Genomic DNA, 25,062 nt, shown 5'->3' on the forward strand with positions numbered 1-25,062 from the left:
TCTTTCAGGGTGCTTTGTATCGGACGATAAAAAACATATCGACTGCCCTGCATGTACGAATTATTCAGCTAATATAAAGAAAACCAAAGAAGGCTTCAACTGATAAGCGGAGGCCCACACGTTAAGAGCGCGTACTCTGGCGTACGGCCGGTCACATTTCATTCTGCGTCTTTTATTTTGCAGCCTATCAAAAAGTCGCTGATTTACTGGTTAACTGATGCTCAGGGATCCTTTAGCACTAATGTATCTTATTCTTATGGGGGTCCAACTACTTTGCGGACGCAAACAGAAACTCGAGGAGTTGACCTATAATTTTGGCCAAACAATGGCTTGTCATTGCCGCTACCAAAGGGTGTCCGCCATTAACAGACAAAACAATTCATTTGAGTGATACTTTAACCTTGGCCCCTAAATTATGCACGGCGTAGCCTCGAATGCAGGTTTTGAATAAATTGGGCGTTTTTACGTGTTCGCAGCAAGGCCATTTACGTCGGCTGCAGGCGGGGCAAGCAACGCGACGTGATTTAATGACGAAAACGAAAAAAAGAAATGAGAAAGTTGCAAATTCTTTTTTTCGTTGATGCTAAAGTTGCAAAAATTGGTATTGAGATATGTATTTCAGGGTTACAACTTGCGAACATTTCTTGTTTTTCGCTTGTTACGAACACTTTGTCGGCTGGCCGATTATACCAGTGCGTTCTAATCATGTTTCTTGTTTATAGCATTAGCATGACTCGGGAGAGCATTTTGTACGCCCTCTTGGTGCATAAAAAATCAGGAATAAAGAGAGGCCCAAACTATTACAATTTTTGTCTAATTTATTTTACAATCCGGATCACACGTTTTAGACCGATAAGGTGAAGAGTGTGCAACATAGATAAAATATGCACACATTAGAATACAGGACATCTGTGTGAAAAGCAATGAATAATCCAGCACCGGGCCACAAGTCGAACGACATCGGCGAGTATGCATGGGCCCACATACGAGTGGACGCGATCCCCAAGAACGTCCACCCAGAATACAACCAGGAGCGGGGAGCGGCGCGGGCCAAGGCCCTCGTCGAACAACACGCCAAGGACGAGCACGCGCATTACGTCGACGCGGCGGAGTACCAACGAGAAGGTTTCGTCGCGGTGTCCGTCAAGGCTTCCACGGGTACCACGACAGCGGCAGCAAGCGTGCGGTGCACGGGCGCCACGGACTCCGAGGAGGTCGCCATCGCTCTGGCGATCTCCGAGGCTCAGTGTCGCGCCATGCTCAGCGACTCAAGAACCGCCGTGCGCAACTTCGCCAAGGGTCGACTGTGCACCCAGGCGGCCGCCATCCCCGGAAAGACCAAGCTTCAAGACAGAGAAGTCCGCATCATGTGGTTCCCGACGCACATGGGCGAGTGTGGAACTTTGTCCAACCACAACGAGACGGCTCACTCGGAGGCGCGCGTGCACTTACCTTCCGCTCCACCGAGACCGACCGTCCGTGGTGGTTCGAGAGCAAAGACCGCCTAGCAAGCTACACCGAAATCACCAAGGCTTACCGCCCAGCTCGACAGGTGATGCCACACCCCCACCAAGGACTGAGCCGGGACGAGGCCCTGTTGCTACGGCAGCTCCAAATCGGATCCATCCTCGCGCCGGCAACGCTGCACGTGGTATACACCCAGGACTTTATTTCAGTGGTCTGTGGAAAGTACGTAAAGTAGGTCTGGCAGACCAGTGGAACATCTTCTGGGGCTCTGTCCGGTTTCCAGATGAAGTGAAGTCAAGGACGTATCCTCCGAAACTCCAAGAAGCAGTGCGCAGTAACGACAAAACGACAAAGACGTTCAACTTTGGGCCGTCCAGCAGGCCCGGTGTGCGCTCGAAAAACCCAGACCAGGCGACCCGGCAACGGGGTGCGTTGGCGCTGTGCAGAGTAACTGCAAACCCTTGGTCGACGCCAGACCCGCGTCGCGGCGAGTAAAAAGCGTCGTTTTCCAGGCATCAATAAAGTTATACCTAACCTAACGTAACCAAATCCAGATTACATAGTGATAGTTAATTCTGCATGAAACTCGTCAACCTTGGTGAAAAAAAGTTGGCGAAATATGTTTCCCATGGATGCCAAAAAAACTAAAGCACTTTCACTCAAGGCGAAAGCTGTCCGAAGTGCAGGGCAGTGATTCGCCATAATGGGCAGTGGCGCCGTTATCCGCTCATTGCTACCACCGCTAGCGCTCACCCCTCCCTGTCTCTCTCCTCTGTTGATGAATTGGACAGACGTTTGTCCAACGCGATTCAAATTTCCCGCCTTCAAAGTGCGAGCATGCCCTCTGCCTGGAACAGCACCAGCGGGAGTTCTATTCGTTTTGTGCTTGCTTTCATCTCCCACGAGCCGAAGCCTCACTGCGCAGTTCTGAACGTGTGTCTTCCACGGCCACTTTTTGTAGCGTAAGCTACACTGGCCGAGGTTGAGCAGTTTCGCGTGTGCCGTGAAGGGTCGTTCTGCGCAAGCGCGAGGGACATTGGATTTTATTGGATTGGCTTGGCTTGGTTTGGCTTGGTTTGGATTGGATGAAAGTGGATTTTGCTGGATTGTGTTGCGTCATAGCCGCGACAGACGCATTGGCGCCGGCGCGTGCCCAGGTGTGCGCCTCAATTGCGCAGTAGCCAAGTCTGACGCTGCACCGGAGCCGCTTGATAGCCGTTTCGCGTGGCTCGTGAAGAACCGTGCTGAGCATGCGCGAGGAGCAGTGACTGGACATGACTGGGCTGGACTGGGTTGGACTGGATTGCTGAACCTTAGCTCACACTACGCATATCCGGGCGTAGTAGAGCTAAGCCACAACTAATTTTTCTCTTACTATCGAAAAACCAACCCCACGAGCATTCTTAACTAAATGAATGCCGGGGCTGCGGGTTAATTACAGAGATTTTGCCTGACACGTACCTGGAGTTTTGTCTGCGCTACATAATGGGGAAATTTATGACAAGTGTCAGCGGTTCAGGAGTTTCGAACGGTTATAACTATATAAACCGCTTGTATTTCTAACGCAGTGTATTACGCGGTTACGCCGTGGGGCTCTGTTCGGGTCCGCTACGCCGCTATTTTTCGTGATTGCGGGGGGTGGCTATACATCGTGACAGCGAACGAGTTACAACGACAAGGCGGCCCCCTAAAGTGCTGTGCACTTAAAATGGAAGCCAATGGTGCTTACATTGACGTTACATTTGCCGTACTATTGTAATAAGTAAAGCTCCAAGGTTAAGCACTCCTCCCGAGTTGTGAACGCCAAAGTCTAAGTGTCCGATTGCGTGTTCCTCCGAGTGCGCTGCGCATGATGTCCTCGCTTCGCTCCCATAGCTGCGTTCCCCTGGTCCCGCTAGCTTAGTTCCACTTCGGTGTACTGGCGTATACATGTCCAGGGAGAGCGGCAACCACGTGCCGTGTCCGTCCGACGCTGAACAACGGCCGCTGCGCCCGTCGCACCCGCTAATGTCAGAAGGATGCACGTTCGCCTTCGCGGACATCACAGTTCCTTGAAAGGGGCACCGTACTCACATCTGGCAATGCACTGCAAACAGTGCACAAAAAAGTGTAAACCAAAACTATAGGACACAACCGTCATGGATAAACATGCAAAGCGATCAACAAGGGAGATCGTAGAAGCTTTTCAAATTAGGAAGGAAGGCGCTAGTTGTGTCAGCCAGCCATCTTTACAGTTACATGATATCGAGTTTCATTTTTGGAAGGGGTTTGATTGTGCTTAATCTTGGTATGTACTCCACGTGCCTTGTGATTATTTGCTGCTGTCTGCTATCGATGTTTTACTCAGTAATGTATGTATGAATGGTTGAAGTGTATATATATATATATATATATGTTCGTTTTTCACAATAAATTCCATTTGATAGTAGCGCTTCGTGTTGTGTTTCTTCCTTCGTCGTCGTTTTCAAGTAGCGCTTTTGCAGTCATGAATCTGTACCAACAAGCCCAACTGGCAGTTCTTCTAACTATGAAACAGGCCGCGCTGCCCTTGCAGCCACCCCATTACCCCTCTCCGCGCCTGCCTAGGCGTTGACACGTGCTATGAAACTCACCGGCGTATGCTGAAGAGTGGCCGCTGCATCCCCTGCACACCGTCTCTCTCTCTCTCTCTCTCTCTCTCTCTCTCTCTCTCTCTCTCTCTCTCTCTCTCTCTCTCTCTGCGGAAGCCCAAGTGTTGCCTAAGGAACGGCGGTGCGGGCTTGTGTTTTGTAGCGTAAGCTACACTGGCCTAGGTTGAGCAGTTTCGCGTGGACCCCGAAGGTCCGTGCTGCGCAAGCGCGAGGAGAATTGGAGTTGATTGGATTGGATTGGATTGAATTTTGATTGGATTGGATTGGATTGGATTGTATCCAATCGGAGTACGGGTGAGTAGAGAATTGGGTCTGCACATTCGCCGATCTGCGCATTCCAGAGTGACGTCATAGCCGCGGCAGACGCACTGGCACAGGCGCGTGCCCAGCTGTGCGCCTCCGTACTGGCACAGGCGCGTGCCCAGCTGTGCGCCTCCGTTTCGCAGTAGCCAAGTCTGACGCTGCGCCGGAGCCGCGTGATGCCGTTTCACGTGGCTCCTGGAGAGCCGTGCTGCGCATGCGCAAGGATCACTGACTGGACTGGACTGGACTGGACTGGATTGGATTGGAATGGATTGGATTGCTGAACCTTAGCTAACGCTACGTATATTCTGGCATAGCCGAACTAAGCCACTGCTATTTTTTTGTTACTTTTAAAGCACATGCACGCGTTGTGAAACGTGTCGCAACCAATCAGAGGTCAGGGGACGTTCCGACGCTACGGACGCCAATCTTCCCATTTCGGTCAATGGACCATTTACAGCTTTCGCTTTGTAGACACAGGCTACGTCCAAAGTTCATCGGTTGATTGATTGTGGGGGTTTAAGGGGGACTCACCTGTTTTCTTTCATGTGCGACTTACTAATTCATGACCCACGGGCTTAAAAAGAATTATGCACTACTACGAAAAGTTTTACACATACATAGGAATGTGCACAACGGCCTAGTTTCCTTCCTTTATAAATACGTCGCTTCAGTAGTGAAACAAAAATACATTTCGCGAATGGCATATCGCCAGCGCCATCTAATAAAACCTAGATAAACTAATATGCATTTCTTGTTTGTTTTATTTCAGTAAAGATGTGCTGTATATCTAAAAGAAGCAAACAAGGCCATTGTGCACATTTCTATGTATTTGCAAAACTTTTCGTGTTAGTGCATAATTGTTTTTAAGGCCGTGGGTCATGCAGTCTAATGTCGCAAATGAATGTTAACAGGTGAGTCTCCCTTAACACGTCGACGCTACAGAGGCGATAAGGCGCGCCGCGCCGTAACAGGGGGGTGGGGGGCTTCATATTAATTTTGAGCATCTGGGAATGTTTAACGCGCGCCGAAATCCAGGACACACGGACGTTCAATGGTTCATCGGCGAGAAGCAATCTGAGTTTACATCAGCTGAAACGTCGGGGGGTAATGAGGCAATTTCTGGAGGACGAGAATTGCGCGTATGAAGGCGGTGCTGTTATCAGCAGGGCGAGTAGCTAAAATATATATTTATGAGCACGACCGACATAGCGCGATGACCGCCAAAAATTCAGTTACTCCTCACGTCACAAGCCACGAAATAAATAACTTGAAAGTGTAAAAACACGAAGCGAGTGCCCCGATAAATCCCAGTAAGACCAACGCAATAAAACTTCGAATGTGTAAACACACCAAGCGGACGGTAAAACATTCCCAGGATAAAGGTCGGACAAAATGAGGGCGTGTGTTGAAACTGGCGGCCTGCGCGGCACAACTTAACAGCTGGGCGGTTGTTTGACGTAAGCGCAGCGCCTACAGCTGCATTTTGGTTCCCCTCACCACTACAATGTAGTTGTGGTGAGACGAAGCCTTGTTAATCGCTGACACTCAAGGTGCCCCACTTTCCACATAGTGCATGCGAAGGCAGGAGGTCGCGTGAATGAGGTTTGCGTGGTCAATTTTTTAAACTTTCAGCTTATTAGCGAAACCAAACTTACAGTTCGACCTTTAAACAAAGCTGTTCATATTATTCATTATTGTAGGCATGTAAACGGGTGTGTGACGCCTCCGCACCGCCGACTTTCTGAAAATAGTTGCGAACAAGTAATGCGAAGGCATTATGACGGATCAAACGGGGAAAGCAGGAACCAGACGTCCAGTTCTCGTGGTGGTTATGGAACACTCAAACTCGAGCACGCGAGCGTGGCTGATCTTCTTTAATCGATCGTGCCAACGCCCCCTGGCTTCACTCGTGTCACCCGCCCATTCAACATTTATTTTCCACCGTCATATCAAGCTGAACAAAATTGATCTTTTCGCAATAATATTGTTACGTGGCGGCAACACAATTGAAATGATCCGTGGTTGATGGTGAAAGGATCTATTTACAGAAGATAAGATCGACGTATTTACAGTATGTACATGGCGGCCATGAGAGAGTGTTAGGCGATCGCCTCGCTTGTTTCGGATGAAAGACGCAACGACGACAATATGGTTTAACTGGTTTATTGATTAGAGAGGTTTGGAGCCAATGCGCACCTCGCTACTCCATTTCACCAATAAAGGGCCATAGTCCCTGCTATACAAATCAACTGTTCACGAAAATTTCGAGAGTTCCAATAGTTGTCTATAAATTGTCCTCCTGGGTTCACAGATGAACGGTAAAAAGGTAATAGGCCAGCTGATATTTTGAAGCAATTCCTGCTGAGGTAAAAAACACATTTAAGGCACAAACCCGCGCGAACCACGGCCCCTGGACGACCTGCTGCCTGCCCGTAGTCTACCGGCGTTTGCCGGTTTCCTACTGCCCATTGCGGTTTGTAGCCTGGCACCCGGTCGTGAGCGGGTGTCGAACAGGCAGCGCGAGATCCGGCAGGGGTGCCCACTGTCCGCCCTACTTTTTGCCATCGAGCCTCTTCTTAGACGCGTGGCAAAATCCCCGGACACACGCGGCTTTTCCCTTCCCGGAGAGGCTCAGGTAAAAGTGTCGGCGCACGCAGACGACGTGTCCCAGTTTTTGCGGGATGACAGCAGCTTTACCGCATTCTTACGGCGCTATTCCATTTACAGCCAGATGTCTGGCGCGCAAATAAACTGGGGCAAGAGTCTGGCACACGGTTCGAAGCATTCACGTCCGACCTTCGGGGTGAAGTGGAGTGGATCGCCGCCGTCAAAATCCTTGGTGTAACGTACCGCGACTCGGGTGAGGCGGCGTGTGAGACTTGAACTGGAATTGTGAAGAAGGCCAAAAAGCGCCTATCGGTAGCTGCGCAATTTAAAGGGTCCTTCACGGAGCCAACTTCGTAATTAAAGCATGCGTTTCTTCCGCTCTTTATTATGTTGAGCGCATAGCTCCCCCCCCCCCCTCACCACCCCGCAATGTAGTGCGGAAGCTGGAGAGTAAGTTCTTAATAAGTTCTGAAATAACAAAAGCTCGATGTGGGCGAGTTAGTACCTTATGCTGAACAAATTACTCGGTGCTAAATCAAAGACGAAGAAGAAACACGTAACACACAACACAGTGCCGAACTTCGAACTCGATTTTATTGAAAAAAAAAGCTGCTTATATACTTGAAGACGCTGCTTGTAGATCTGGCGCCGAACCGGGACTACATAGGAAGCAGCTTTTTAAACTACTTCCAGGCACACCGCCACGCGTATTTTACAGTGAACCCTACATCGGCCCTTTGGCAGAGGAACCGCCGCCGTAATGCGCTGACATCACGAAAACCTTTCGGGAACTGTTAGCACAAATTGCAGACTTGCAAATTTCGTACACTACCCCAAGCAAACTTTGCGAACAACTTGCTGTGGCGGAACTCACTGTGGAGCAGCAAGCGTGCTCTAAAAAGGTGCGCTGGTGACAACTTACTTCCTCGGTACCCACAGCGGACGTTAAAGATTTCGGGTGGGAGCGTGGTTGGGGTGTTCTGTCCACTAGAGACCGCTTGACAGCGTGGGGCGTAACACCGTCAGCGCGGTGTTCTCAATGCGGACAGAATAAAACTTTGCGACACGCGATCTTTCAGTGTTCAGTAGCAAGGACGTTTTGGACGATGTTGTCTAGGATGTAAGGGATCGCACAGAATCGCGCGATGCCCTAGTGAAGTTTCTGTTATGTGTGGGGGCCCTGGTTGTATGGAGGCGTCCTGGTGTCGCGGCACTCGGGTCTCGGTCTCACAAGGCTGTTCCGAATGTTGCTGCACATGCGCACGCGTCTGTTCGAACGCCTCGAAGCGGAGCTCGCTACGCTGGGGTAAGAGGCGTTCCTAATGCGTTGGTCGTGCCGCTTCATCAAGGTGAACTGAGCACTTTTGATTCGAATTGTAGAATATTAGCCTTGTAACAAGACTAAATACGATACATAGTTATCTACAGTGTTCCTTTTACCATGTGTGTATCTGTAACGACATGTGACGGTAGTACTGCTAGCAACGTTCGTGGAGATTCGACCTTGAAATTATTGTTCGCTTTTGTCCACAACTTAACTTTCCACTCTTATATATTGTACCCAGCGTGGTAGAAAATGTTAGAACTGGTATGTAGGGCGGCGGCAGCCATTTCTGGATTGTTGTTTTTGTGTGTGTTTCTCTTTTGTAGTGTGTATTTGTTACCTGACGCATAGTTCCATCGAGGCATGTTATGTATCTGCTTCGATGACAAATAAACCTCTTCAGAGACAAATAAAGTCGCTTTACGACAGACAGGAAGACATACAGACAGGCCAAAATTTTTGCGTTTAGAGACTATCGTCTTTATTAAAAAAAGAAGCAGGTGTACTGTGCGGGTCAGGCTTGTCTAGGGAAAGCGAGCGCACGGCTCCGGAGCGTGCTGGCGACATCTGTTGATATCTGCTGGGTTAGAATATCTTGCCATTGGGCGTAAGTGGATCTCACAAAGGGTTGCGCCCATGGAGGAAAGAAAAGGTTTCTTACCTCCGTGGTCGAGCCGGTCGTCGTTTAACATGGGAAACTCTAATTTGCAGACGCCACCAGCAAAGAAGTGCGCTAGCCTTCCATAGTGACACGCCAGGCCACAGGCCGGATAGATGTGTCGTTTGACGCGGTGTAATGTCACCGCAGGAACTTATGTAATCGCGTAAAACGATTAGCCCCAATCATCTAAATCTCACTCGTACCAAACGAAAAGAACGACGCAAGAATTCACTGCAGAGCTTTCGGTCGAATTTGCTGTTGTGCGATTACGTATCTTCCTGGAGTGGTAATGCGCGGCGTCAAATTACGCGCTGATCCCCAGTGTCATCTCTTACGGCTGGCATAGAGTTTCTTAGTCAGTTTACTAGAGAAGAAACTGCACCTGGGAATCCATGTCATCATGGGGGGTTATGGGAAGACCCCTGCTTCTGGCTTGGGCTTGGCATGACAAGCTTCCAGGAAGCCGAATTCTTTCCTGTTCTGTGGTAGCCGTGAGTCGTAACAACGTCTTGTTCGGTGAAAGAGCAGGCAGGGCGTGATCGTACCTAAAGTTGGTCATGCCGGAGTCCAAGGAACGCGTGACTGACGGAAAAAAAAAGACAGAAACTAAACGTACTTCGACGAAGTCCAGATACGACAGATACGAGTGCCTGCACCCATCCTATCTTGTCTTCGTCCATGACTGTTTAACGCCATGTTTTCTTTTTATTGCAAAGCACTATTGCAAAAACACACGCTTTAATCGTCAGCTACAGTTTAACAAAAGTTTAAAAAAGTTTAACAAAGTTTAACAAAGTTGTAAGTTTAACAAAACCTGGTGCTGAGCGGGTTGGTTCCTACCTGAAGGAAAAGGAAAACGTGGCGTTAAGCAGTCGTGGGCGAAGGCGTGATATGGATTGCGCAGGCGCCCGTATCTTGTGTACCTGGTCTTCGTCGAAGTACGTTTGGTTTCTTTTTTTAGTCAGCTACAACTTTCGCGGCGGCCTATTACCCGCTCAGTCATACGTTCCTTTCACTCCGGCAGGACTAACGTTAGGTACGATCACACACTGCCTACTCTTTCGCAAAGCACACATGTGCCACGGCTCACGGTTACCCCAGAAAAGGGAGCACTTCGGCTACCTCGTAGCTCGTAGACGTGTTAATGTATAGTGAAGAAAGCAAATCCACAAAACCGCTTAAGAATCCAGTTGTCATGCCAAGCCCAAGCCAGACACTGGGGTCTTCCCATAAACCCCCACGACGGCATGGATTCCAGGGTGCTGTTTCCTCTCTACTATACTTACTAAGAAACTATGGTTGCTGCCGCAAATCCCCCCTTGCCAACTAGCTGCGGGAACCCGCCGGTTGAAACCAGCTTGCCCCATTGGAACACCGGCGTGAGTACCTAATTATGTAGCTTGAAAGCCATTCAGAGCGACATTGTCGCGTCGGTGGCCCTCGTTGACCAGCTCGTCATAGCTCTTCGGGCTGAAGTATAATAATGGATCTTAGTCTGGTCGCATATAACGTCATTCTTATCCCTGCGCCGGCATATTTCACTCCTAATTATGCGTTCATCCCCGCTTGCCAGTTTAGTCGTTCATGAGTTGGGCGTGGAGGGAGGGGGCACGCACTCACTGCAGGGCTTAATGCCGCTACCGATGACCTTCCCATTGTGGTGGTGGGAGATAAAAACGTGGGAGTCTCATGGCTCAGTGCACCCTGTCAGCTGTCCTCCGCAATTGAACGGTTTGGGTCTGGGTCGGTGTGTTGCACAGACAAGGAGGTGCGTACGACTGGGCAGCGGAAAGGACACCTACGTGTATGTGCGCTAGAATAAAGGTAGATGCCTCCGCTATGGGACGGACGCATGTCGTTCGCTTGAAGGAAGAAGAGCGGAAGCTGAAGAAGCGGGAACCCGAACGGAAGCGTGAATGGGCGCAAAAACAACGCAAAGTTGCGGCCGCCGTCGTTGCGTCTGAAGTTCCAGCTGGTCCAGTAGCTGCGAATCCCTCCCGGATGAACAGCAACTGGCCCGCTCGAAATGCCGACCTGGGCCAATATCACTTGTTCAGCTGAAAGGGCCCTGAGAGTGACATGTTCGGTAGTGTCTTTCACTTCTAAATGTCCGCTCATGGCGGCTTGCCGATTTATGCGTGCACGGGTTGGTATTGGGTGAAGGGAGGGAGCGAGGGAGGGAGGGGGGCACGCGCAGCTGAAGGTTCCACGCCCTGACTGATGACATGTTCGTGGTGTTGGCGTGAGGTGTAAACGTGGCCGTCAAGCAGCCAAATGCGACCGTTCCGGTGTCCTCAGTGGTAGAGTGGATTGTGTTGGCGTGTTACACAAACAGAAGATGCCTACGACGCGGGAGGGACATAGACAGTTTTTCAAATTTCATTCAAGTAGTTGGCTGAGAAGTATGCTCATCCGCATATTACAAACAGACGTCCTTTGTTTCGTGCACTCCGTGGAGGGTATGCAGCTTTGCAGGCCATCCGTTTTCACATAGCAAAAGGGCACGAATTTTTTTCTTCACGTATGAAGCAACTCGCTCAGCAACAAGTTCTTTTAAACTGTAGCTGATGGTCGGTGCACCGCTGCACTACGAAAGCGACGTTTTTGTATGCACGCTCAAAAACATTTCCAAACGTTTCATACGATTTATTTATTAAATAATGGTGAAATAAAAAAAAATCACAGCCTCTAAAAAGTTTCCCCTCAAATTTTCACATTATTGCTAACCACCAGCTTTGTCTGCAAAATAGTAGGCACAACGATTCTGCAAAAATACGCTTTACGTCCTCTTTCCTTAGCTTTAAAACAGCCTGTTTTATGTTCCGGCTATATAATGACACACCATTCGCTGCATTTTTATGGCACTGTGTTCGCATATACCACCACTAAAACGTTTCCATCCAAGCCAATGACGAAACTAAAGAGAGCGCATGGTATAATGAAGGCCCATGACGACTCCGGCGGCCTTCATATGAGCCGCATAGGCGCTAGGGCCAGATCCTGAGTAGTGTATATTGTGAAAAAACTATGGAGGCTGGTACGCAGAAAAAAAGCTCCAGTTTTGGGTGGTGCCGCCTGCAAACTTGAGAGACTCGAGCTGAACGACGACCGGCCACAGCCTGTCCGAGATCCACGCACGCGCAATGGCAAGATATCGCTAGAGAACCCAGCAGCTCTCAACAGATGTCGCCAGCATGCTCCGAAGCCGCGCGCTTGCTTGCCCTAGACTAGCCTGACGGGCACAGCGCGTTCAGTCGTTGCGTACACCTGATTAGCCTCCAATGCCTAGCTGGGGAGAAGCAATCCATTGCGCCTTTTCGGACTCTTGAAGGCCATACTTAGGTTTAACTGGCGCTCTCATCGATGATTGACATCGAACAAGCGTTGAGAATTGAGACGCCTCTATGTACTCGTCTTTTACGTGCTCTGCCTCCGTTCGGGAGTGTACGCTTTTAACACGCGCCACCCGTAGCAGCGGGAAGGGTTTTATCATTATGTTGTGACAGACATGTGTCATTGTTTAAAGTTTTTTTTTTCTTTACCATTATGCTGTGTGGAGGCATGTGTCATTGTTTTGTTTTTTGTGCACTGTACCAAGCCGGTAATAAAGAAAAAAAAAAGGGGGGGGGGGCTGTAGCTCAGTGGTAGTGGTAGAGCGCTCGCTTCGCATGTGAGAGGCCCCGGGTTCGAACCCCGGCAGCTCCATTTTTTTTAATTTATTGAGTTGTTAGACGAAAGAGCACGCATTACTTCACGTTGTCTTTTGTCTTCCATATAACATATTCTTTGTTTCAGAACCGAGTATTTCGCTCTTTTACCACTCGATTGTTCAATTTGAGCTTTTAAGGGGTTGATGGGTGAGGCGGAACCCGTATCTGCACTTGTGCTTACCCTCAGTGCTTTCTCGCGCACAATATTTTGAGATGAAATTACTTTATCCAGCGTGTAAAGTCCGGTCTTTACTACGAGTTTTCATACAGGGCGCGCCCGATAATGAACTACTACATCAACTACGCGTCCCTCATCAAATGACGGTGACGTTTTTTCCGGTGTACATAGGCCAGAATGCTGTACAGCGCAACCTTATATTTTGCGACCTTTCCGACAGACTGTTGCAAAAACCGTAATTTTCCTTGCCACCGTCCCTCTTGTCGCGTCTCCCTCGACTCTAGGTAACCTGAAGCTACGGCCGTGCACGAGCATTGCTTTCGAGGCTAAACAAATGCTACTGAACATTTGTACCTAAGGTGACGCATTGGGGTGGGGGTGGGGGGTTGCTAGTAGCATTGAAAAACAAAGCCAACAATGCAGAATGTTTGGGAAATAGTGATAAATGCGTAAAACTCGGCCCACCTTGAAGCTTACTTTGGTAACAAAACCTTGCGTAATTTTTCAACAAATGCAGGTTTCAAAGATCGTCTTCAGTAGCTTCTCAGATATGCTTACTTCACTCGATCGTGCCATTCCCGATAAATTATGCCTTCTTTCTGGTTCGCTGAGACGAAACCGTACCAGCGCAGTTGCTGCAGGCGGTAACAACAAAGTGAAGAAATCGAGATTAGTATTCGATAGGGCTGGACACTGATTAAACTATTGTGGTGTTACGTCGGCGACGGCCCCGGAGGGTTGACAGAACAATACGAGCGCTGAGGTTGAAGAGCCAAGCCAAAGAGCAATTCACTCAGACTGACGTCACATTTACACCCTGAGGTTTGCACCCTGGTGGTCGAACCCTCGAAATCGAACCCGAAACTGAAAGCCAACTACCAGATTTTAGAATGGTCGTCCACCGATAGCACTAGATAAAAACGCTTCTTCATGGTATATTAATACGTTCCGTACACACGGCTCTCAATACGCATAAAATCGTAAATTTTCACAAATGCAGTCGCTATCACATGTGGGGAAGTGCCGACACACACCAACCCGTTCGCAATTCACAACTCCTCAATTGGGCACTGGGAGGGTCGGCTGAGCAGCTCATCAACAACGTCTTGAATATAGACCAGGCGAAACAGATCCACACACGAAGAGCTTCCTGCACTGAGGATGCCCCACACGTGGCAGTCAACCAAACAACTTTGACTCCGATATATTGCGCTTATTCGCTGTACAAACATACGAACGCCTCTGAGCTGAGCGCACGCTGCTACACTGTTAGGTTACTGTGCGTTCTTTTGACGAAGGCTGCACAAAACTTCATAGTAAAACTATGAAGAAAACGGCCTACTTGAAATATATTAGACCTATACTTTTCTATGCCTGTGCCGTATGGAATCCCTCGCAAGTCACACTGATTGAAGAACTACAGAAAATTCAAACCCGGGCGGCTAGGTTTGTCTACGGACGGTACAAGCGGGGAAATAGTTGCACTCAAATGAAAAGCGAACTTGGGTGGGAGTTGCTTTCCTCGCGCCGACGAAAATTGCGGTTAAAGTTCTTTTTTCAGATATTTCACAACAAAACAGGAATGAACAAAAAATACTTTAACAAACATCATTTCCGTTCATATAGAACGAACCTTGTTATTAAAATAAAGGAATTGCGTACTAGGACGGACCTTCTAGCTTAACCATTTTTTTTGTTCGAACCAAGAAATAGTGGAGCAAGTTGTCTGAAGCGCAAGTATGCTGTAAAAATGAAGATTTTTTTATCTCCATGCTGTAACACCTTGCTGCAGCGCCTTCGGGCAATGCGTGGTAATCTCTGAATAAAGAAATAAATAATAAAGAACTCCATTGGCCGCTCCGTATAGTCAACTTCATGGTTGGTTCACGTGTGTCACGGTGCAACAACTGATGAGGGCCAGTAGAACGATTAGATCACAGGATGTATTTCGATGAGCTTGTGCCTAATGCCTGGTAGCAGTCATACACAAAGAATACGCGCTCACGAAGGGGCACGTTCTACTCTTGTTTACGGTTTTGGGTGGTGATGATCATGCTTGTCATCGCTATGACGATGACAAGGAAGATGGGACTCCACACTATTGAGTACAAGCTCGCATTAGTGAGTACAAGCCCTTGGATGCAAGCCGGCCCCTTTTTTATACACACTCGGTTCCATCTACTGCTTTTCGTTGACCACTCCTATTGTTTTGAGCAAATGCTTAAATAGCCCCGCTGTTCGGCCTCATTATCCTGCTGATTAATTGTGGGTTTTGGAGCGACCTATCTGAGGTCGAGCCCCAGGAGTGCTCAAATTTTTGCGAGACCCGTGATTTTCTTTTCGTTACTACAAAATGTTATTTTGGCTCAGTTCTACGCATTTTTTTGGCAATCGAGGATGGTTTGATAGCTATTACGTCGGTTTAAGCGGTATGTCGCTCCGTATAATTAACTTTCTTCATCGTGTACCGTAAGTGCCTGGCTCGTATCTATTTCGCAACGCAACATCGCACCTCGTCCACATGACATATACGACATATCCACGCGGGGAGTGACCAAAAATGGCAAGGCTATCTGTTACACCAAGAGGCCAGATCCCACACGTGCACACACTGGAAATGCCGAAACGGGAGATTGCTCCCCAGATTAAAAACGGCCATTTTTAGGCGCGCCGTAAGGGATATCGTCGATTGGAGGATCGAAATAACCACATAGCGGTACAGAAGCTGGAGCTGGAAGGTATATCACCGTGGAGTGTTCGTCCTTTTATTTTTCTTGCTTTTCGCTGCATCGAGGACGCTGTGCTTACGGAGAGTGCTGCTATATAGCAGAAACACCGCCATTACGCATCTGCTGTTTGTTTTACGAGTTTTTCGTATGTCGATGAGTTCACGTTCTCAACTACGATGTAGGAAACTGTCATCTGAAAGGGGCCAAGTCGAAGAGAAAGACGATGGTGCCATTTGCACGCACAGAAGCCACTGCCTCCAGAGAGCAGCTGTAGGTCGCCACCCGACCTTTCAATATGCTCCCTCCAACTTCCGGCTTCCTCAGCCCCAACGGCGACAAGGCGAACAACTGGCCGAGGGATCCCTCTGATCCCTGCAGCCTCAGAGACGCCTGGACCTACAACCCGGACGAGGAATTCGACGTCATCATGCGGCTCGTCCAGGAGTGTAAGCACATGGCAATGGACACGGAGTTCCCCGGCGTTGTCATGAGGCTCACAGACCCTTAGCTAAGACCACCCGTTTACCAGCACATCTTGGTGCGGGCGGAACAAGGTGATTTGGATGAAGCTCGTGCAGCTGAGGCTTAGATTTTTCGACGAGAACGGCCAGCGAGCACCGGACTGATGCACGGCAATTTAATTTCAAGTTGAACGTCGAAGAGGACACCTCTGCGGAAGACTCCATCCGCGTTGTAATCCTATATGGCTTAGAATTGGGCAGGCGTGAACGGGATGGAATCGACCCGAACAAGTTTGCCGAGCGGTGTGCCACATCTGGCGCCGTCCTCTCGGACAGTGTCAAGTGTCTCGTCTTTCAAGAAGCACACTACTTTCATGTAGCCCATAGTATGCGGCATTGCACAGTTGAGCAGCTTGGATTTGCCGCAGGATCCCACCGAGGCTGATAGCTTACACTTACCAGAAAATCCCAGGGACGCGAGCCCGATCGTAATTACTGTTCCTGGTAATTGACGTTTTTCCTGTTCTCGGCATCGCCGCCGAAAATGTGCGCCCTAGACTGTGTGCTCGGGAAACGCTGCATTCTTCACCTGTTCTTAAATACGCAGCACAGGCCGTACACTGTTCCTCATTAAAATTCGAAAACTTTGCTAACTTTGCCTTATTGTGTTTGCATCGTTTCTAGGTGCCTCAATTATTTCAGTATTCAGGTAGCATTTTAAGGTTCTTTATTGTAATATTTGTGGGCCTCACCTGTGCAATGCAGTGCAGCCTGCCAAAGTGTCCACCATGGGATCGAGCGAGCCAAGCCGTAAAGGGTAGCGGCGGCCCTCGCCACGCGTGCGCAGTCACTCCGAGAAGACGTTGTAGGTCCTCAGAAGTGGATTTAATTCCGGTTATTCCACGGTACAGCAACCAGCCCTGATATGACACTCCTGGCCCTGGGGCAGGGAGGGGGTACCGGCCGACCGTACGCTTCATTCCACAGAGACGGACGCGCAGGGCGTGTAATCAGCAGCTGTTGGTCCAGTGGCGTAAGCCACTGAAGCGCTGCGGCTGGTGGGCCCCGGATAGGACCGGGACCGACCACCAGACTGACTGAGCAACCAATCACAACTCAAATCACCTGCGCAAGCAGGGAGCGCGAAGCTAGAGGGTGCATGCAAATCAGACTCCCGGTACGTTCGCCGACATCACGGAAGTGAAAAAACTGCTGCCGCTCAAGACGAAGAGAGCGAGCAGCGTGCGAGCACGGTACCTCAGAGTAGGCGCCCAGTCAGCCTCTCTCGGGCCAGACGGAAGCGCGCGCCCGTCACCGCCGGCCCTTGGGATGGGCCACTACGTCACGTCGCACGTGGTCCACGGACCAGCGCGCATTGGTATACCGGTACCCCTTACAGGGAGAGAGCGAGATGGGCTACCTCGCAAAGGGTCGGATAGCACTCCTAGCTTAAAAACTTATCAAAAATGTTAATCCAGAAATATCCGACCCCATAAAAGCAATGATTTTCTCAATCGCGTGAACGCGATTGAGGTAATACTGCCTTTGCAAAGATCCTTGACAGCGGCACCCTTACAAGGAGGCCGGGGTCAGGGATTATTAATCTCGTTAGACAAAACAGTATGATGCGGCGGCCAGTGTAAATTCATTTCCACGAGCATTAACTACCATTCAAGCACCTTCATAGTAAGTGGATGTCACAAACTCCCGCGTTCAACATCTTATTATTGCATAAATTCTTAGTATCATTATGCTGCATATTCTATTCTGATAGTTATTCTCGAACGTCGGCGTGCAAAGTAAATAGCAAAAATATAAGCTGCTACAGCATCGCGACCATGAGGAGCCGCGTAGTGTTTCACCAGTATTGAACCACGACGAAGCTTCCAGAAGGGAAATATCCCCATGAGCACGATTTGTGTCACATTTTTGTGTTTTTCTTTTTCTCCGCGTTACCCCGGTTATAAAAGAGCGTCCACGCCGAAACGAAATCAGTTATTTCTGGAAGTCGTGATGTGACAACGGCTTCCCCCGTGTATACACCGCCAACGGCGACCCGCGCCGTGGAGGACCCCAACGTACTCCAGGGACTTTAGTTAGTCACCGTGTCTGCCATCGGTTGGCATGGCCTACGTCGAAGCAGCGCTTCACAGGTAGCCAACATAACCCTCCGGGTCGCGGTGCATCATCCGGCCCGGTCGTGTATATCATGGGACTTTCTCTTACAAATGCATCGAACTGTTTCGCTTAGTTAACTCCGTTACTTTGTACTATCCATTGTTCCGCTCCTTGTTTGTATCTTCTGTAACATTTACCTCTTGCCTTTGTACTGTTTTCTTTCTAATATTTATACTGTCATACCTTTACAGTTACTCGCCTGTTATAATGTAACGCTCTCTTTGTTCTTGTTCCATTAAAGGTTCTTTCTCGTTCTTTCCGCTCTTGTCGGCCAAAGACAGGCATCAGACCACCGCCCTCACGTAATCGGTGCCCTGTAGATTCAGTGAGATTGTTTGCTTGCTCGAACTGACTCCCCGTATTTTCTAAACAGCGCACCCTATTGACGATACGCGGGCAGTGCATGAGCGTGACCCTAAAGGACATCCGGGGCGCGGTGGGAGAATAGACTCCGTGATCCGGGGTAACGGCTGGCGCGGAAAGATTTTGATCCTTTGTGGGTACACTCGTCCACAGGCTTAGCTGGAACATAATATTCGACTTTACCGTGGAATACCTCAAAGCGTTTGACTACGAACGGTTGAAAAAATGTGGATTACCTGAATTCTTCTTTAAGCCCAAAATAAATGCTGCAGTTGTGGCTCAGCTGACCTTAACCCAAAGCAGGAGGAGACGATAACTGGGTAAAGCGTTGCTCCAGCTGAGACAATGGACGACTGTACAAGCACGACACTTCCTATGCGCACCCAGCACCACCTGCTGCTTCGCTTGAAGCGCTCCTTCTATTATTTTATCCAATTCTGCTAAAAGCGCGTCGCTGTTCTGCCTCTGTAGCGCAGGGTTGGTTTTAGAACAAACGCCCCAGCAATACCAATATTTTTTTTCAAGACCCGCTGCCGTACATCAAGGATATTTTGACGGGGCAGAGCACCGAGATCAACGCCGGTGACCTGCGGCTCAAAGAGAAGAAGCTCGGCAGTGTCGGGACCCCCCAGGGCTCGGTCATCTCGCCATTATTTTCAACCTTGTAATGATTGGGGTGGCCTAGCGGCTCTGACGAGTCGCGGGGGTCCGACACACCATCTATGCCGATGACATAACGCTATGGGTCTCAGGTGCAAGCGATGGACACATCGAGGTTGCATTGCAAGAGGCGGTTGACGCTATCGAGGAGCAGCTGGATGGGTCCGGGCTCGTCTGCTCTCCAAGCAAGTCCGAGCTGTTGGTGATTCCACCGAAAGGGGCAGCTAGGAAGGCAAAAGGCAATGATCCTGCGAGAGAGCAAGAGAAAATCAAGATCGAAGCGAGCGGCGGTCACACGACCCCGGGGGTACACTCTAAGCTGGGTAACCCTTAATAGAGGTATACATTTTCGAATTTTTGTAACCTATAATTTATAAGGTACAAATGTAACCTATATCTTCGTAACCTTTATATACGTATACACGTAAGGGTTACGCAGTTATGGGTTACTTTGCAGCTTTCAGCATGTATACCTTTATATAAGTTACATCTACCGCCGTCCAAGGCCACACACCTGGAAGCTGTCATGTTGCGCGCCCGGCGCGCTTTCGCCGGCGCCGCTGTGGCGGCACCGCGAAGGCGCCTTTCCCGCGTGGTCAACAAACATCGCGTTTGTGGAAGATGATATGAGCGACCATGCTGTCCATTGCGCCGTCTAAACTTTAGCGTCGGGTGTCTTTTCTTCGTCCCTTGAATAAACTGCCGGCCACACGGCTGGAGCTAAAAGAGAAGTTACTTTTACAATTCCTAAAACAGCAGTGCCAAAAAGCTCGAAAATGTTCTCTTAATATATATGCATTGCATTACCTGTTCGATAATTGTTACCCAGGTTGTCACCCAAAAATCTTCGTGAGTATTGGCAACGCTTAAGTCTTATAAACAGGCATAACTAAATTTGATGTTTGCATCAGCTTTGTGCCGTTTAAGAAACCAGTATCAAACATGCATGATAGGTCTTTTGCTAAATTGAGCTTTAGTTAAACAACATTAGGCTTTAGTGAAACCAAGCTTGAGTGGAAACATGCACTTGATAGCATACTTCAAAAGGACGCCAAAGTTATGATAACATAGCCTTAAGCCAAAAATTATTGTCTGACAACCAAGGCCATGATTATCAAAAGAGAATTGCAGTACATGCACACATATTTGCGCATTTAACAGGAGCACATTTCCAGAAGTTTGACATCGGTAGTTTTGAACATTCACATTTATTATTATGAAACACCAGTGGGCTATTTATTAAAAAGCAAAGCTGCGAACCACCCCAACGTTATTATCGTTCCTTAATGAGTATTAGACGAGTGCGGATTCCTGGGCGAAATGGTGTTTCCTATATTGCTTTAGACTTCCAGGTAAAAATCGGTTTATTCATATATCCTTATTAAACCTATTCAATAAATGTTGCGTGAACAGCTTCACAAACATGGCCAAATATACAAATTCTTTGCCTCAATATTTGCACGGATGTATGCAACGCATTCCGAATTGTTTGGATACTGCCTTTGAACAATTTCAGACGAATTCGAGTTTGAGCTACATTTATAAGATGGTTCTCAGGGGTGCACTTTCCCAGTACAGCGTTGTTGTCGTGGTTCCCCACAGAAAAAACGCAGAATGTGGGAAAGTAGAAAGAAAATTTATTACAAATTCACTTTTTCATACAAAGCAGTGTTTGTGGCTATGTTCCCTACATTCTCCGTTTCACTCAGTCTAATATTACACTTGGAATTCACTCGTCTTTACGAATCCATCTTTACAGTTCCACGTGAGTTGTGATTCCCACGCCAAGTTATCGTTTTTTATGCAGCACTAACAAGTTTCTAGGCCGATTGCAATCTGTCTTTTGGACAAACTTTAATGGTATCTATAGTTTCCTGCATGAAAAAAGGCGCTTGGAAAAATTCAGAGATAAGCTTCGGAATTTACGTAGTACACAAGCAGGCACAAAATCAGGGCACGTTGAAGATTTCCCTGCTTGTTCCCTGCTGCCGCAGATGGAGGTATATATGTTAGGGGCCGTCACTTGGATTTTCCCACCTTGAAGAGCCATCTACAGAAAATTTCAGAAAAAGAACAAAATCCAGTGCAACCATAAGCCCCTCACACCAAACCACAGGCATGTGAAGTACGAAAAATATATTGCACGGAAATGAAGACGGAGACCAGAGAATGAAATGAAAGGCCACACCAGATGAGTGATTTACGGCCTTTCCTAATAATTTCACATCATTTCAGTAATCGTTACACAGAGTAATTTGGCCGCATTGTTCAGAACGCGAAGCCACTATAGTCATACCGGCCAACCTTCCCGAATTTTAATCGTGCCGTGTTCCAGTTTATCTCGCGAAATGTTTCTGCATGCTCACCCAGAACAGGAATGAACTTTGGGCTACGAGATAAACTGACATACATTTGCAAAAGAGAAAACAAAAACGTTTCCGCGCCTTCATGTGGAATCACTCGTACACGCAACAGAGCGAACGTCGCACTAAACCCAGGAAACGTGCGTTCACGATGCTGACACCACCTGCGTCACATTTTTGGCTGTACTTAAACATCCTCCTCCCCTCCCCCCCCCCCCCCCCCCCCTTGTACTGGCAGTTTCATTTTGAACAAGGATCCCACGTGGAAGCCGAAACGTTTTTCATTTAAGTAAAGTGTTCTTATCGGTGGTTTCTTCCTCGGCTATCAGTAAAAAGGAATCGCCAACTTACATTTTTTCTTCGTCCAGATGTGTTGTGGGAGAGGATACATCTAGAACTTGCACCGATCTTCAAGTGGCATTCCCAGGAGGTCTGTACGTGTAATGACTCGAAGGGTTATTTGGGTTAAAATGTAATAGGCTTTAGAGCTGGGCAGTTGGTATACATTCATAATGAAAGAACACCTCAAACTTGACAAGACGAAGAAAAGAACACAGCACAAGCACTCACTAACAACTGGAGATTTCTTACAGAGCTATTTTAGAAAAAGAGTTCTTCTTGTTGGCTCTGCAAAACCACGCATCCTATAGAATAGCTAGAGTTGCTGAAAAACTACAAAGCTCCATGCTGAGGAAATCGTTATGTGAATTCATAACGTTCATGTATTAACGAACTGATAGAAAGAGTCACTAAACATGAGGCAAAATAAGATACGAAATATAACATCATAACACTTGAAGAAAGGCCTCGCATTTTTACAAGTGAATCATACTTTTGTCTGTGCAGGCCTGGGTGCCATCTTTACAAAGAATATTTGAATGAATGTGTTGTAGTTATTGCATTTTCATACCGTTGTTTCTGCTGAAATCAGACTTCATTTCAACTTGTGTCATACGCAGGGGAGTCCTGGTTGTCAGCTCAAGGAACACTGCCTGCAAGAAAAAACAGTAGTGCTGATAAGTCATAGCATAGGTAGCCAGATGCAACCACACTTTTTGAACAGCCAGGATCCGATGAGGGTGCAGAACCCATTTTTACACCTGCACCTGTCTCTGTGTAATTCGTCACAATATCTGTATCATCAAAAAACAACAATCAAGCAGCCTGCATGCTGGCTCATACATACCACCATTCTGTAAAGTCGCTTTACTGCACTACACTAGGATCACGCGAGACAATCATTTGCCCTGCAATACCAAGCGAATAAATAAACGACTGATTTGTGCGAATGAGAATAATAAACCACTTAACATGGTGGAAATGGCCCACTGTCTCAAAATGACTAACACCAAATTTACCCACTCAAGGAAAAGAATGAAAAAAATTAGGAGTGTTGTACATACGAAAACTTTTTATTGTGCCGTAAGGCAAACTTTCACAAAAAAGAGGCTTGTGCTGGACAAAAGTGAGTTTAGAAATTTCGGGCAGCATTTAGTGGACTACTTTTCTGCAGCACACACCTTGTGTTTATCCGGATATATTACTACAAGACCAATAAAATGAACACCATTCCGAATATATGCAGCGAGAAAAATGAACATTTTCTGACGACTGAAACAAAATGATAATACCCAGAGAATAGCGCGATAATATAAGACTTTAATGGGAAAAAATTCAATTATTCAAACAGAGCTACCTGGCAATTACATGGTCCAATAACTCGTCAAGTGCGCCCGATGCAGCGAACAGCGTAAACAAAACGCTCAACACATGACGAAGGCGCGCAAACAGAGCAGAAAGCAGGTCACGGGCGCCGTTATCTCTGCTTGCCCGATCGTCCGCTCTAGTCTGACGCAACGAACGCAAGCCCGTGATTTCATTGAATTGCCGTCGCGGACAACAGAAAACGTCCAGCGAAGCAACCAGTCAGGTAACGAAAATCCCTCTCGAATGCTGCCATTTCAAATTGAAAAGCCCCCAGCGAAAAGATACATCCAATGAAAACACCGAAACCGTCACGGGAATATACTCACCGAGTTCGCTTTCACTGGCGCCGGGGCATTGGTCCAACATGCGAACTTGATGCTGGTCGTAGAAGAACGGGCCGTGAAGCGCTGCCAGTCACAAATGGGCGCGCCGCAGCCTCCGCGACTCACGCCGACAAATAAGTCTTGTTACAGCAATCCTCGCTTCATCGTAGGGGTATCACAGCGGTTAAAAAGCTCGAGTGGCGCGAAAACGCGGCCACCGGGCCTGCCCGCGCCGCCATTTCTCTATATCCCGTCATGCAACGGAGAAATCAACGGCCGCCGGGAGAGAAGGCGCGACGAGCATCTCTTAGAGGTTACAGGGCGTTTTATAGGTTACAACGTAGAGGTTACATGTCAGATTTTGTTGATGTAACCTATAAATCATTATTGTAACCTATAAATCGCTTTTAACCTCACGCTTGTAACCCTTAGAACGGACTGGGATAAAGAAAACATCAAAATGAATCCATTGTAACCTTTATTTTATAGGTTACTTCCGTTTAGAAGTTACATTATGGGTTACCCGGATTAGAGTGTAGAGAAGATCCGAGTGCTGGGTATGCTGATTGAGCGCAAACGAGTGAACGGCGAGACGGTCAACCGTCTCGCGGTTAAAGTCACCACCGCATTTTGCCTCATCAAGGGGGTGTCAAACAGAAAAGCAGGCATGAATGAAGAAAGCCTCGCCCGGCTAGTGCATTCCTTCGCTATAAGACACATTACGTACGTTTCTGCTTTCCACAACTGGAGGCAGTAAGTGCGTAATAAGATCAACGCTCTCATACGCAAAGCGTACAAGGCAGCACTCGCACTTCTCGGCTGCACAAGCACCGGAAAGGTCCTGGCCCTGGAAGTGCATAACACCTTGGAAGAAATCGCCGAGGTGCAGAGGACCGCCCAGCTCGTGCACCTATCGGAAACAAGAACGGGCAGGCAAGTTCTGCGTGACCTAGGCCTGGGGCCAAAGGAAGGGGGACCCGAGAATACAGACGTGCTGTACCGGAAGCAATTAGCAGATGGTTGCGGGTATATCCGGTGCCAAGAAATATGAACCCCGAGTTCAACAAAGACCGGCGGGCGGCAAGGGCCAAGGTGTTCATCGATCTCCATGCCAAAGACAGGGGTGCTGTATTTGTAGAGGCGGCAGAGTATCCAAATGGCAGAAGGGCATTTGCCGCAGCAATCGGAGGGGCAGCGACCGGTGCAACACGGACGGCGGCGAGTGTGCGGACTCGAGTGGCGCATCGAGCAGAGGAAGTGGCCATTGTCCTAGCCATCGCCTACCCTGAGTGCACGACTGTGCTCTGTGATTTTAGGACGGCCGTGAAAAACTACGCCAGAGGAATAGTGTGTGGTGAAGCCGCACGTGTGTTGCGCGCGGTCTATCTCGCGAGT

The 25,062-nt window shown here is 48.4% G+C and overlaps 1 long non-coding RNA gene and 1 other non-coding gene across 2 annotated transcripts; one reads left to right on the forward strand and one right to left on the reverse strand.

Moving 5' to 3' along the window:
* The first annotated feature begins 12,622 nt into the window (after nt 1–12,622).
* Nucleotides 12,623–12,700, forward strand: Trnaa-cgc (transfer RNA alanine (anticodon CGC)). Its single transcript has one exon. It is a non-coding gene; the product is annotated as a tRNA-Ala (tRNA).
* Nucleotides 12,701–20,955: 8,255 nt separating this feature from the next.
* LOC144144679 (uncharacterized) lies at nt 20,956–24,195 on the reverse strand. Its single transcript, XR_013317308.1, has 3 exons — nt 23,671–24,195; nt 21,989–22,629; nt 20,956–21,324 (listed from the first exon to the last, which is right to left on the reverse strand). It is a non-coding gene; the product is annotated as an uncharacterized LOC144144679 (long non-coding RNA).
* Nucleotides 24,196–25,062: the final 867 nt, after the last annotated feature.

This window comes from Haemaphysalis longicornis, unplaced genomic scaffold (genome assembly GCF_048455015.1).
Source record: "Haemaphysalis longicornis isolate Haplotype H1 unplaced genomic scaffold, Haemaphysalis longicornis Haplotype H1 scaffold_7, whole genome shotgun sequence".
In the NCBI taxonomy this organism is placed as follows: domain Eukaryota; kingdom Metazoa; phylum Arthropoda; class Arachnida; order Ixodida; family Ixodidae; genus Haemaphysalis; species Haemaphysalis longicornis.